Genomic DNA, 15,442 nt, shown 5'->3' on the forward strand with positions numbered 1-15,442 from the left:
GTTTGAGGTGGAGAATAATGGGTAGACATGAGGTAGGACAGTGATAAGTTCAGGCTGCTAAGGAATTGGGTGTAACTCCAGGCATCACTTCGAATTTGTGGAGTCAGTTTAAAAACAGTAGTACAGTGTCCAGAAGACCGGGACAAGGTCATCCGAGAGCAGCAATGCCCAATAAAGACCAGTGTTTGTTACTCACAGCGAAACGCTAAAGGACGTCAACAGCACCACAACTGTCTAAGGATCTCGCTGCTGACGCAGGAACATTAGTTTTAAGGAAGACAGTTGCCATGAGGTTTAGAGAAAGAGGTTTGTATGGCAGGAAGCCCGTCATTGGCATCCCACTCACTCCCACCCACAAAAGAGAGCATGTAAAATGGTGCAGACAGCACCAACACTGGACACTGCTCCAATGGGCAAATGTTCTTTTCACAGATGAGTCCAGATTCAGTCTACAACCTGATTCTCGGCGAATATTCATATGGAGGGAACATGGGACCAGATACCATTCCAGTAACATTATGGAAAGGGACCATTCTGCTGCTGGATGCGTAATGGTTTGGACAGGGATCATGCAAGATACCTGCACACAACTCCATGAGTTTGATACTGGTTCCATGAATGCCCAGAGGTACAGGAAGGGGATCCTACAACACTATGTGCGTCTTTTCAGGGGTGCTTTTGACCTGGAACTCGTTTTTATGGACGCACAATGCCCTACCACAAATGGCTATCCTGGTTGAGGAGTATCTAGAAAGCGAAGATATTCATTGAATGGGTTAGCCAGCCAAATTTATTGTCCTTAACCTAATTGAACATGCTCGGGATGCTCTTGAGAGGGCTATTGCGATACGCCAACCCCCACCCAGAACCATTCCGGAGTAAAAACTGCTCTGGTGGAAGAGTGGGAGGATTTTAAATAAGAACTCATGCACTATCTTATTAACCGCCATGCAAACTCGTTGTGCATGCTGCTTATCTGTCAGAGGTGACCACACACTATACTAGAGGCGACCACATACCATACAAGCAACACTTTCATTGCCATTTTTCATCATGAAGTTCTGTCCAGATTGGACTGTTGGCAATAACTCTTGCCAAGGAATGGCACTTAAACTTTTGCTTTGCACACATTATTGTCATAATGTAAGGTATATCCATACGAAATTTAATTAATTTTCATAAAGTATTTCTCGAGATATTTGGAAAATGCTTTCCGTCTCTTAATTTTGTCCACCAGTGTGTTATTGCAACGTCCAGTGTTTTCGATTGAATAATTTTTAATGCAGAAAGTAAGGTTGGGTCATTTGACTGTTTGAAATTTTACTGTCAAAGATCGAGTTCACGTCCAATGTTTTCGATTGAATAATTTTTAATGCAGAAAGTAAGGTTGGGTCATTTGACTGTTTGAAATTTTACTGTCAAAGATCGAGGTAACTTAATCGATGATAGTCGACTTTTTTTTAGAAGATTTTAAATACAGAAGTTTTAAATATAAACTGAGTTTTGCGGTACCATTTCATTCGGGAAGATTTCCACTATTGGAAAATTGGCGATCTTTATCCATTGGCGTCAAAATTTTGGCACCAATATCTGAGCGAGAATTGTTTTTTTTTTCTTTGCATGCGTAAGTAAATAGTAGGGAAATTTCTATTTGCACAGTATTAACACAAAGCAGGGTGCTGTCCAAGAATGAAGTCACGCTTTAAGGTGGGGTTCTTGAAATTGTAACAGTTTGTGACAGGTGGGAGGAAAGAAATAACAAGAGAGACATACAGTGGAGAGAAAGTGACATCGTCCTTTTGAGGAGGACGGGGATCAAATTTGTCGAAAAAAAGTGTGACATAAGCTATTTACAGCCCCTAACCATAAAAATAAAAAAAAACTAAAATACAGTAGAACCTCTATCAAGGGACACCTCCAAATAAGGGACACCTCTATTTAAGGGACATGTTTTCTGGTCCCAGTCCCTTTGAATAGGGACTTCCATGTATTTACCTCTAATTAAAGGACACTCTGTTTAAGGGACAGTCACAAAGCCAAAAAATAATTTATAAGTGCATAAGAAACAGTGAATTTACTGGAATTCAAGTTTCAGTTTTCCTCCAAAAATATAATTTGAGTTAAGTTTGACTTAAACGTAAGTATGTGAAGGAAATAAGTAATGTATTGTAAAAAAAAAAAAAAAAATTGAATTTTTAGCATCTTGAATTCAAATTATGTTTTTCGCAATCACGAGCGTGTTTGTTTGTATAGGCGCATGTGTGTGGGTGCGTGGGTGCGTAAGTGTATGTATGCATGTGTGTGAGTGAGTGTTGTGTACGTGCGTGTGCGTGTAGGTGTTCGTGTGTGAGTGTGTAGGCGTTCGTGTGCGTGTGTGTAGGCGTGCGTGTGTGTGTGCAGGCGTTCGTGTGTGTGTAGGCGTATGTAGGCATGTGTTTGTGTCTGTGTGCAGGCATGCGTGTGTAGGACATGGACGCCACCGCCCAGCAAAAGTGGATTCCGGGGACAGTGCTCAGGACCAGCCGCGCCGCCGCCGGTGGACGGTGGTGCTGCAGGCCTGGTCCAAGCTGAAAAAGGAACCGGAACATCAAGGACGGTCAAGTGAGAACAATAAGCAATCGTGATTGCTCAAAAAAAAAAAAAAAAAAAAACTTGCTGAAATTAATATGCATGTTTTGCCCACCTCAAAAACTTATTTAATTATTTAAGTAGGTTCAGGGCCGACTGAGAATGCACAGCAACTTAAAACCTTTGGATAAAAAACTTAAAATTTGAACATTAATTTTAATTTACATAGTATTACATTGTAATTTACATAACATAAAGCAAATATATGTAATGAATTACTTCAAAATTATTTCTGTATGCTACAAAACTTCGCCGTTACAAAATTGGATTAAATTTTAATGAATAAAATAATATAAACTTAGAAATTTGAATAATTATTGTAACGGATTCGGTGCGGTGACACAGTTCTTGATTTAAAAAAATACAGGAAATTTATTTACACTATGTACAGGAAAGAGCGTCAACAACTGCTAAATTATTCATCAGCAATTAAGCAATTATCACACAACACCGTAAACTCAACGTTTACACACGTATTTACTTCCAAATACGAAAACAACACAGCGAAATGCCTCGCTATAAACAGAGTTAATACACACTCTCAGTACAAATTCTCAATCGAAACTAACTCTTTATCCAGCGTAACCGTTTATATACACACCGAAAAGAGAAATCTCAAAGATTCCAGAAAATGCTACAACGTTCTACAACTACACTTTCATTGATAAAATCAGTGAATGAAATAAGAAAAAAAAGAATAGGGGGTTGTATAATTTAGCCATGTGTTAAGAGGTTGTATATTCATTACGGGAAACTATTTACAGGTTACGTTAATATAATAATTACTATTTACAGGATTTGTAACATTGCCCCCTTCCTAAGGACTGCACGTCCCGGGCAGTACAATCCCCAGAAAGGGTGCCAAACTTCTATCACAAGTTTACAAATGTACACATTAATTAATAACTAACAGATACAGAAAACACAATAATAACAAGAAATATTACTAAACATTAAAAGCAAAAATTATCTACAACTTTTATGTTATCAACCATGGTTGTTTACGTAATACTCATGAACTATGGCCATAGTATGGGGCTAACCGATCATAATGTACAACCCTAGGCTTTGCATTAGGTGATTTTTGGATCCTCACTACGACGTCATTTAGTCGATTAAGGACTTTGTAGGGTCCATCCCAATGCGACTGCAATTTGGGTGACAGACCTTTCCGTCGGATGGGATTCCATAACCAAACCTTTTCGCCTTCGTTGAATTCATGTCCAGTAGACCTTGTGTCGTATCGGGTCTTCATCTTCTCCGCCGCGATGTTGATTCGCTCTCGTGCGAAGTTATGAACGTCTTCCAACCGGGCCTGGAGATCCTGGATGTACTCCTCAGGCGATGCAGGCGCATCCGGAGGACGACCGAAGACGAGATCACAAGGTAGCCGAAGCTCTCGTCCGAAGAGCATCTGAGATGGGGCATATCCGGTAGTCTCGTGGACAGCACTGCGGTAGGCCAACAGGAACAAAGGTAGCTTCTTGTCCCAATCCTGTTGATTTCTGGATACCATAAGCGAGAGATTATTCAGGATTGTGCGGTTAAATCTCTCCACCATGCCGTCCGATTGTGGGTGTAGTGGTGTTGTCCTAGTTTTCTCAATTCCGAAAATTTGACATAGGCCCTTAAACACAGCAGAGATGAAATTCCTCCCTTGATCGGAATGAATCTGCAAAGGTGTTCCAAATCTCGAGATCCAGTGTTGAACTAGAGTCTCTGCTACGGTGGTAGCTTCTTGATCTGGAATGGGATACGCTTCTTGCCATTTGGTGAAGTAGTCGATGAAAACAAGAATGTATTTGTTCCAATCAGCAGTTCTTGGTAGAGGACCCAGGATGTCGATCCCAATTCGTTCGAAAGGAGCTCCAACGTTGTACAGATGTAGCTTCCCTCTGCTTTTCTTCTTCGGTCCTTTACGAGCAGCACAGGCGTCACAAGAATGGCACCACTTCTCCACGTCATCCTTCGCCTTGCTCCAGAAGAAGCGCTCCCGAACTTTATTGAGGGTTTTCAAATCACCAAAATGTCCTCCAGTCGCACTACTATGTATTTCTTTCAGAACATCTGAAATCCTTGATCGGGGAAGAAGTAACTGCCACCTAGACGTTTTGCCGTCATCAGATTCCCATTTTCGGTACAGTACGCCGTTCCGTAAATGGAGTGAGTTCAATAAAGCCCAGTATCTTTTTGTTGCAGGGCTGAAGATGGAAACGTCCTGCCAGCTAGGGCGCCGACTGTCACTTTCCATGATCTCCAAAATTGGTTTTATGTCGGGATCTTCAAGTTGATCTTTTCGAACTTGGTCGTCACTCCATGGATCAGGTTCTGATGATATTGGAGTCACTGTCACCTGATAGGCGGTAGGGCTAGTCGTTCCATACTGTTTCTCGATTCGGGAACAATAGTGGCAGTTCTCAGGACAGGGTCTCCTCGATAAAGCGTCAGCATTACCGTGAGATAACCCTTTTCGGTGCTTGATCTCCATGTCATATTCCTGGAGCCGCTGTATCCACCTGGCTATCTGGCCTTCTGGATTCTTGAAGTTCAAAAGCCAAGCTAACGAGGCATGATCTGTCCGAAGCAGAAATTTTCGGCCGTAGAGGAAATGATGGAAGTGTTCTACAGCTTTCACGATGGCCAGTAACTCCTTTCTGGTGACGCAGTAATTTCGCTCCTACTTTGATAAGCATTTGCTCCAGTAAGCGATGACATGTTCATTGCCGTTAATTTCTTGGGATAAAACAGCTCCAATTCCCTCGTTGCTCGCATCAGTGTCCAGGATGAAGGATTTTTCAGTCTGAGGATAGGCGAGGATAGGCGTTGATGTTAAAGCCTCCTTCAGTCGTAGAAATGCATCTTCGCATTCTTTGGACCATTCAAACTTTTGCTTGCTCTCCGTCACCTTATGCAAAGGTCGTGCAATGTTGGAAAAACCCTTCACAAACTTCCTGTAGTACGTGCAGAGCCCCAGGAAACTTCGCAACTGATGGATGTTTTCGGGACGACTCCAACTCCTGACCGCAGATACCTTCTCTGGATCGGTTTGTACACCCTCAGAAGAGATGATGTGACCAAGGTAGTTCCCTTCCCGGCGGAACAAATTACATTTGGACGGGCTTAACTTCAGATTGGCTTCCTTAAGCTTTTGCAGCACCTTCCTAAGATTTGCCAGATGTTCTTCGAAGCTGCGTCCCACGATGATGATATCGTCTAAGTAGACCAGACAGGATTCGTAAGAGAGTCCTCTTAACACTGTCTCCATAAGACGCTCGAACGTAGCTGGTGCATTGCAGAGGCCGAAGGGCATCACTTTAAACTGCCATAAGCCTTGTCCAGTTGTAAACGCTGTCTTCTCTCGCTCCTCAGGGTGTATCTCAACCTGCCAGTAGCCGCTCTTCAAGTCCAGGGTCGAAAACCACTTGTGTCCGGAAAGAGTGTCCAAGGTGTCGTCTATCCGTGGAAGAGGGTAACTTTCTTTCTTGGTGATTTCATTTAGCCGTCGGTAATCGACACAAAATCTGGTGGAGCCATCTTTCTTTCGAACCAAGACGATGGGAGAGGCCCAAGGACTGGATGACGGTTCGATTACATCATTCTCCTTCATCTCTTTCAGGAGGGCTTCAACCTCTTCCTTCTTAGCGAACGGTAGTCGTCTTGGATGCTGTTTAATAGGGGGGTGTTCTCCAGTGTAAATCCTATGCTGCGTTAAATTCGTACGGCCAACATCCTCCGATGTAGAGGAAAACAGATGCTTGAAGTCGTCCACCAATTGTTCCGCAGCAGTTCTTTGATCTTTCGATAATGACGCACTCCCAATTAACTTCGATGTCAAGGACTCGGAAGACACAGTCTCGGGGGAATTGATTCTTCTAATGATGCAGTTTACTGGAGTATAAGTTGCCAACACTTCACCTTTTCGGATATTCCTTGGCCTTTCACTCACGTTGGCGACTCTCACAGGAATTACATCCTTAGAAAGGTCCACAAGCGTAGATGCCACCAGCACTCCCTTTAGGCTATTGCTTAGGTTAGGGTATTCAATGAGTCCAAATCGAAAACTATTGCTTTCTTCAATGGAGCCAGGTATTAATGATTCTGACCTTGAGGGAATCCATAAATCTGTTTGGGCTATTATTTGATGAGCGGATTTTACATCATTTTCAACGTTTAAGATGGCTATGTCTTCTCTCATCGAGTGCAGTTCATTAGTCTTAAAGTCAAGGGTGAAGTCGTATTTCTTTAAAAAGTCCAATTCGAGAATGAAGGGGTCCGTGATATCCGCAACGAATGCCGTATGATGGTAGGTGGCATTCCCAAACACTATTTCCAAGTCCACTTCACCCTCAATCTCAATTTTGTCGCCTGTCACAGTCTGGAGACTTACGCGTGGCGATGTCCACAACAGTTTCAATCCAAATTCACGAGCCACATCTGTCCTAATGATTGTCACATTGGCTCCAGTGTCAACAATCAGTCTGCAGGGAAACCCGTTTACATATGCGTAAACAAACAGTCCATTACTGCCACTACTAGAAGAGGAAATCTACAGAGCTCTGGTGGTGGTGATTTCCTTCCCTCGCGTAGCTTGGCGAGCCGGACAACTAATTCGCAGGTGTCCTTCACTACCGCATTTCCAGCACTTTTCCACTGTGTTCCACTCTTGTTTCTTTTGGGCTGTTATGTTGCTCAGATGTCTTGTCAAGTCACCGAGTTGTCTCTCAAGTTCAGCGAGGTGGGACGACCTGGAATCAGACTCATCAGCTTCCTGAGTCCGGATTAGATGGCGATCCACACGGGTTGCTTCTTGGGCGGCCTCGTATCTCATCGCATACACAACAGCAGAATTCAGGTCTTTGACATCCGCCATCCGTAGAGCTTTCTGGATTTCCGGATCTCGAACCCCGTAGATGTAGTAGTTGAGTGCCAGGTTGTCTCGAACATCCACAGGACAGTCGCAAAAAGCAAGATGAGACAGTCTCTCGACGTCCGCCGCTAGCTCTTGCAGGGTTTCCCCGGTTTTCTGGAAACGGGACTTCAACTGGAGTCGGCTGAAATCTTTCTGGCACTTCTCACCGAAGCGAAGCTCCAACGTAGATGTGAGGGCGGCGAAATCCAGGCGCTGGCTGTCCGGAAGGGTCTGGAGAATGTCCGCTGCGTCACCTCTCAGGGATGCTGCAAGATGACAGGCCTTGGTAGCAGAGTCCCATCCGTTCGCTTCCGCCACTATCATGAATTGAGTTTTGTAAACCTGCCACGAAGTTTTCCCATCAAATGTGGCAAGTTTAATGGACGGTCGAGCAACCGATGTGGAAGCGCCAAACTGTACAGAGCTGCTTTCCGCGGTCGCCAATCTCCTTTCCACGTCCTTAAAGATCTCTTCTTTAAATAGATGAAATCTTCTATCTTCTTCTTCCAGTTTATTTTCTACAGCATTGCATCGGCCTTCAACGGTACTTAATTTTACTTCAAATTTCTCTTCGATTTTATTTTCCACTGCGATGAATCGGCCTTCAACTGCCTCAAACTTTCCTTCAATAACATCAACTCGATGTTCCATCTCATTAAATTTATTTTCCATCACAGTCTTTACCGAAGTAAGATCGTTTTTAATTTCCTCTTGGTTAGAAACTAGGTCATTTTTCAGCACCGTTAAATCACTTTTCAATTGGTTTTGATTAGCCGCCATATCATTTTTTAATTGTTCTTGATTAGCTGTAAAACTTGCAGTCAAGTCACTTTTCACGGCATTAATTGCTTCCAGAAGTTGTTTTAATTTATCATCCATTGCGCGAGTAATCACCATAAAAACAAAGTCTATAAATTCCAACAGTCTTTATGAAAAAATGTCCAAAGTCACACTTACTCCAAGAAAGTCCAGAAGAAGCCCCACGTTGGGCGCCAAATTGTAACGGATTCGGTGCGGCTTCCAACTTTCTTGAAAGGATGACACAGTTCTTGATTAAAAAAAATACAGGAAATTTATTTACACTATGTACAGGAAAGAGCGTCAACAACTGCTAAATTATTCATCAGCAATTAAGCAATTATCACACAACACCGTAAACTCAACGTTTACACACGTATTTACTTCCTAATACGAAAACAACACAGCGAAATGCCTCGCTATAAACAGAGCTAATACACACTCTCAGTACAAATTCTCAATCGAAACTAAGTCTTTATCCAGCGTAACCGTTTATATACACACCGAAAAGAGAAATCTCAAAGATTCCAGAAAATGCTACAACGTTCTACAACTACACTTTCATTGATAAAATCAGTGAATGAAATAAGAAAAAAAAGAATAGGGGGTTGTATAATTTAGCCATATGTTAAGAGGTTGTATATTCATTACGGGAAACTATTTACAGGTTACGTTACTATAATAATTACTATTTACAGGATTTGTAACATTATGAATTTTTTTTCCATATAAGAAACATTTTCTGTATTTAATCATAAGGGGTTAATTGTCTTACTTTAATGTTTATTGTGGTATTATACTACTAAGTACACGGCATGCATCAATTCATCCACCTCCAAATAAGGGACACCACCTCTATTTAAGGGACAAAATGTCTGATCCCCTTAGTGTCCCTTATTGAGAGGTTCTACTGTATTCAGAAATGAATATGGTCAAATTTCGACTGCTGGGCGAACCTTAGTTTTATTAATTGCATCCGATTTCCAAAAACCAATTTCTGAATATTTGGCTTTGGTTTAAAACCTTTGAAACAGTGACTAATCTTGGGGATCTATTTGCAACATTGCACAAAACAACGAGCCCCGAGGGCTTCTTTGCAGGTAGTATTTGTAGTGTCCTGGGTTCACTCTCAGAAATGGACTTTCAAATTTGACGAAATTTTCTTCGTTTTTGACGAAACCACTTCCAGGGATATGCTCCGAGCGAACATTTCGTCAAATTGAAGAAACTGCTTTTGTTAGTGGTTTGAGGATGCGAATTTCGTCAAATGTAACGAAATATTTCTTCTTTCTAGTTTCGTCAAATTAACAATCATTTTCGTAGTTTTGAGAGCATTAGTTTCGTCAAATTAATTTCGTCATATATGAAAACGTTAATTTCGTAAATTTTTAAGAAAATTTATTTCCTTTTTTTTTCTCTCTTTGAGTACATTAGTTTTTTTTTTTTTTTTTTTTTTTTTTTTGAGAATACAGTCGAACCTCGTTAATTCGAACACGCTTAAAACAAATAATTGCTGAAATGAACTTTTTTGCAATCCTTGTCTTATTGTTTATTGTTTTTTGGATAAAGCGAACCACATTTTATAATAATCGATTTTAATGGTCCCTTTAAGTTCGTTATAACGAGGTTCGACTGTATTTTATAAGATTTGTGTGCGTGTGATCAAATCCTAAATTCAGAATCTTACCACCGTAGTTTCCCACTTTATTGCGTATAGTTACTTTCACAGGCCCGTCATTTACGGGGTCAGGGGGTCAATTGACCCCCCTCCCCTCCTGTCCTGATTTTTGAACATTCATGTTTTTACTCATTACTGGCCGTTGTTTTAGTTGGTTTTCTGTAAAAATTTTATGGAGTACAGACTCTTTGTCATATTTGGGAAAAAATTGAAACAACGGGCCTGCAGTCTCCCCCCCCCCCATCAAAAAAAGAAGACAAGTAATTGTTAAAAAAAGAGGCACATAAAATATGTCAAGCAAATTTGTATTTATGTAAAAATGCAAACAAACACCTCTTAAAAAAGGTAAAACAAATCATTGCAGATTAAACTCCACATGGTATCTAATTAAACCCCCCATAATGGGGGGGGGTTTCCTTCAAAAAATCTAATTTTGTCGGATATTTTCCAAAGTTGGCACAGAGGTTCGTTATTTTAGGCTCGGGAATTCACACAAGGTCGTTTATGTCCCTCTATGGGGGGGGCGGGGGGGGGGACAGACAACCCCGCATTGGGGGTTCTCCGTATTAAAAAAAAGTTTTTGTCCGATCTTTTTTAAATTTGCCACAGAGGTTCTTAGATTATCAAGAATCACGCAGGGTAGTTTTCATCACTTTATAAGGGGAGGGCGGAAGAGGGGGTTCCTTGAAAAAAAATCCAATTTTTGTCGGATCTTTCCAAAATTTGACACATAGGCTCTTTGATGCACGGGGATTTACGCAGGGTAGTTTTCGGCCTTCTATGGGGGGGGGGGGGCAACTCCTATGGTAGTTTTCCTACAAAAAATCCAGTTTTTGTTGGATCTTTCCGAATTTGGCAGAGTTTCGTTATTTGATGCTCAGGAAAATTCTCATAGGGTGGTTTTCTTTCCGCTATGGGGGGCAATCCCCATACGGGGGGGGGGTTCTTATAAAGAACCAGTTTTTATCATATCTTTTCCAAATTTTGGAACATAGGTCCTCTGATGCTCGGGAATTCACACATGGTAGTTTTCAACCCTCCTTGAGGGGGGGAGCAACCCCGCATTGGGAGTTCTCCTTATATAAAAAAAAGTTTTTGTCCGATCTTTTCTAAATTTGCCATAGCGGTTCTTTGATGCTCAGGAATTCACGGAGGTTAGCTTTCGTCAATGTATGGGTGGGGGGGGGGGGCAACCCCGATGGGGGGTTTTCCTTGAAAAAAATTCATTTTTTGTTGAATCTTTCCAAAATTTGGCATAGAGGTTCGTTTATTGATGCTCAGGAATTCTCATAGGGTAGTTTTCGCCCCGCTATGGGCGACAACCGCCAAATGAGGGGTTTTCTTACAAAAAACCAGTTTTATCATGTATTTTCCAAAAATGCCACAGATGTCCTTTGACGCTCGGGAATTCCCGTTTGTGTCCCGCTATGGAGTGGGAAACCACGTGTGTGTGGGGGAGGGGTCTTATAAGAACCCAGTTTTTGTCTGATCTGTTCCAAATTTGGTACATTTGTCTTTTGATGTTTGGGAATTCTCATAGTGTAGTTTTCGTCCCGCAATGTGTGGCAAACCCCATAGGAGTTTTCCTTATAAAAATCCAGTTTTCGTCGAATCTTTTCCAGATTCGGCCCAGATGTCCTTTAATGCTGGAAATCCACATAGGATAGTTTCCCATGGTGCAGTATTCATATGGGGTACTACCCCATGTGATTAAAGAACCTATGCGCCAAATTAGAAAAAGATCTGATAAAAGCCTGGATTTTTGTAAGGAAAACACCCCTAATTGGGGAGGGGGGTGCCCCTAAAGCGGAAAGAATATTTCAAGTTGTTTGAACTACATCGCTATGTAAGGATGGCGATGCATCACGATGTAGAAATTCCTACATCGCCATTGCCCCTACTGGAAATATAAAAGTGCTACTTCCTCAGCAGACATTGGGTTCTGGAAAAATAAATCATGTGCCACTTTTAAGCACAGTTAGATCGATATATGCTGGGGAGAAAATTGCTGAGAAGTTTCTTCTTCATTGCATCGCATGAAAAAAATTCCAGAAAAAAAACAAAGATTTTTATCCAACTTATACCACAAATTTCAAAGAAAAAGTACAATAAAATGGACAACTTTAAGTTAGTACATATTTGTTCTAAAATTAGATACAGAAAATAAAATTAGATAATCTTAAGAAAAACCTTACCTTTTTTTGTTTTCCATTAATTATTTGTTTTATTAATTTTGCTTGTATGTAGGATGTTTAATTGGCCAAATTTATGTTTAGTACAGGAACTTTATTATTGCATGAACAATTATCTGCCAAAATTGCAAAAGGTATGTGAAAATATAAATCTTTAAAAAATGCAGATGTGAAATAAATCTTTTGGTAAAATGAATTTAGTGTAATGTTTGTTAAATAATTATAAAAATATAACTTTACTTTTTACCCCTAAGTTTTGATTTTTATTTCCAAACATGTGTAACATGAAATCAATGTATAATATACAAACATTTAGAATATTGTTATAATTATGAAAAAGTCTTAGTCTGTCCTTGTTCCGATTATTTCCGTGATGTTGGATCCATCCTAAAAAAGTTTTAAAAAGAGTATATATGCATAATAAGTAAAGGTTTAAGTCCATGGGTGTATGCCCTCATGCACATGGATCTTTTTTCCAGGAAAGTTTTACGATTAAATTCAGCAGTTTATTTCTGAAATAAAACATGTTTTTCACGATTACTTTTAAAATCTCAGTTCTTTTTCTTAAGTTAAAAAGCTACGATTCGCTTGTGACTTTGAAAAGCATCTGATTTAATTTTCATATTTTTCAAAATATATTTTTATTTTGATGTTGTCAGTTTTTTTTTTCAAGCAGATTGGAAGAATAAGTTATTTTTACAGCGGATGAACAAAATTTTTATTTAGGCAGCTAGACTCTCAGTTTCTGAAATTAATTTCTGAATAAAATTCTAGAATTAGAGTTTCTTCAATTTATCGAGAATCAGCATTATTTAGCCATTAAACGAGTTAATTCTTTTGCACATCAAGTCGTAAATTTTCATTTTTTGAGCTATAAAAAATCAAGGGTGCAAAAATTGTTGATTTGTGATTGTTTTTTTTTTTTTTAATTTATTTTTTATTTTAACCGATAGCCAAAATACACCGTTTTTTTTTCCCGATTTTCGTGTTCCGTTTTCTTCACGAATGTTTTCTGAAGTACCCCCCCCCCCCTAACCAAATTAGTTCCAATAAAGTACTTATGAATTAAGTAGTACTGAAACTGGTGATTATGATTTTATTTGCACTTATTTCAGAGATTTTATTGTGCTATGTTATCAATAAACAACATTTACTTACCGAGCTTTACCTCCTTAAACCACTATCAAAATAGAATCAAAAACTCAGGGCTCCAACACTCGAAGCCACGCTCCCTTTCATAAGTTAACTAGTAATTACATAAAGCTATCTTCTAACTGATGGATAGGGATTTAGTAGGAAAAAAAACTGATTTTTCTGCTATACTGGGAGTAGAGTACTTACAAAATGGGGCGTAGCTTAAGGGCGTGTGTACTTCGGATTTTTTTAACTCAGCTGGTAATGATTTTAAGAGGGAATGTTGCCAAGTAAAGTTGTTAATTGATAGTATAGTACCTTGAAATCTTTAAAAAATATTCGAACAAAATCATAAAATCATCAGAGTCAATCACTAGTACAAAAATATTCAAACATAGCTCTACTTACTAGTTTGGGACGGAGACGAAGGGAGTATCACCTTTTAACTAAGCATATTTGATTTTTAAAATATGCAATTTTCACGCAGTAAATAAAAAACGCCAAGGGAGACGAGTTGCCAAAGATAGGGGAAACCCAATAACAAAGTGCATTTTCTTGTTTGTTTGTGTCTTGAGAACTAATTGACTGATATCAATGGATTTTTTTTCAAAGGTATATAATGAAAATAGGGACTAGTGTGGTGGTGTGGTGAGCAAAGCTTGTTACATATATAAAGCTTATCGTATATTTTCATTATCCTTTTAATTTTTCATATATTTTCATTATCCTTTCAATTTTTCAACTGAAGTTCGGTTAAATTTTCAGACATTTTACTTTATATTCAGCAAATCACAACTCCAACTAAAAGATTTGGATTTATTGGAAGTTCATCTATAAAATGCTTCTTAGTCTGATTTAAGGGGACACTGGATCTTGAAAACAAACCTTTTTAATTATTAATGGATTTGAATGAAATTTTAACCATATACTTTAAACACTGGTACAAGCTTAATTATAAAATTTCGGTAAAAAATTTTAATTAGAAGACCAATTATTTAAAAAAATGTTAATAACCTTAACGATAATTAACAAAACTTTGAAAAGTCCCTTGCGTAATTATTTTGATTTCACAACACTGAAACTTATTTTAAGTCCTTCTCAATACTATAATAAATAAAACAAAACTCAAAAAATTGTCCTCATATTCAAATAAATTCAAAAAATAAAAATTTCGAAAATGCCCAAAATTTCTTCTTCTTGAACGTCCAGTGTCCATTTAATGTAGACCGGGATTTCTCACTTTTTGTTGACAATATTTTGAGGCGGCAAATATGGCAATAAATCTAATGCTGCATTTATTTTAGCTGTAGAAACTATGTATAATGGAAAAATTCATAATTATGACAAATCGTGTAACACAAATTGACTTAGAAAAACTTATAAATTTAGTGCATGAAGTGGGAAAATAAACAACAAAAAATGCTTATTATTGTTATTACAATTTTCAAATATGCTATACTATCTTTTCTTTTTTGACTGTTTTGAGGTCCTATCATTTTATTTTCTCGCCAGCATCCTCTGCAGCACCACCGTCACGTCGACCGGCCGGCCTCACGATGCTGCTCCTCTAGCGAAAACCGTCTCCAGGTTGCGTCAATATCCTACACTTACACGCATACATACACGCACGTACACAAACACATACACACACAAGCACATACTCAAATACATACACACACGCATACCTACACACAACTACCCACACACTCATGCCTGCACACAGAAACAAACACATATGCCCATGCACGTACACATTCTCCCCCCCCCCCCACACACACACACAAACACTCATACACACAACTACCCACACACTCATACCTGCACGCAGACACAAACACACATGCCTACACACATACAAATACCCCCTACACACAAACACACATACCCCCCACCCACATAAACACACACACTCGTAATTGCGAAAAACGTAATTTGAATTCAAGATGTCAAAATTCAAATTAATTTTTCTTTTTTTTCTTTTTAAATCGAGGTTAACATTAAAACTTCACTTCAATAATTTATTTTAATTTGCGGAAAAATTGAAAAAATATTGGAAATATTCTGCTGAAATATCAAGAACAAAGATAGAGTTCTTTATGGAAA

Source organism: Uloborus diversus, chromosome 1 (assembly GCF_026930045.1).
Source record: "Uloborus diversus isolate 005 chromosome 1, Udiv.v.3.1, whole genome shotgun sequence".
Taxonomy (NCBI): Eukaryota; Metazoa; Arthropoda; class Arachnida; order Araneae; family Uloboridae; genus Uloborus; species Uloborus diversus.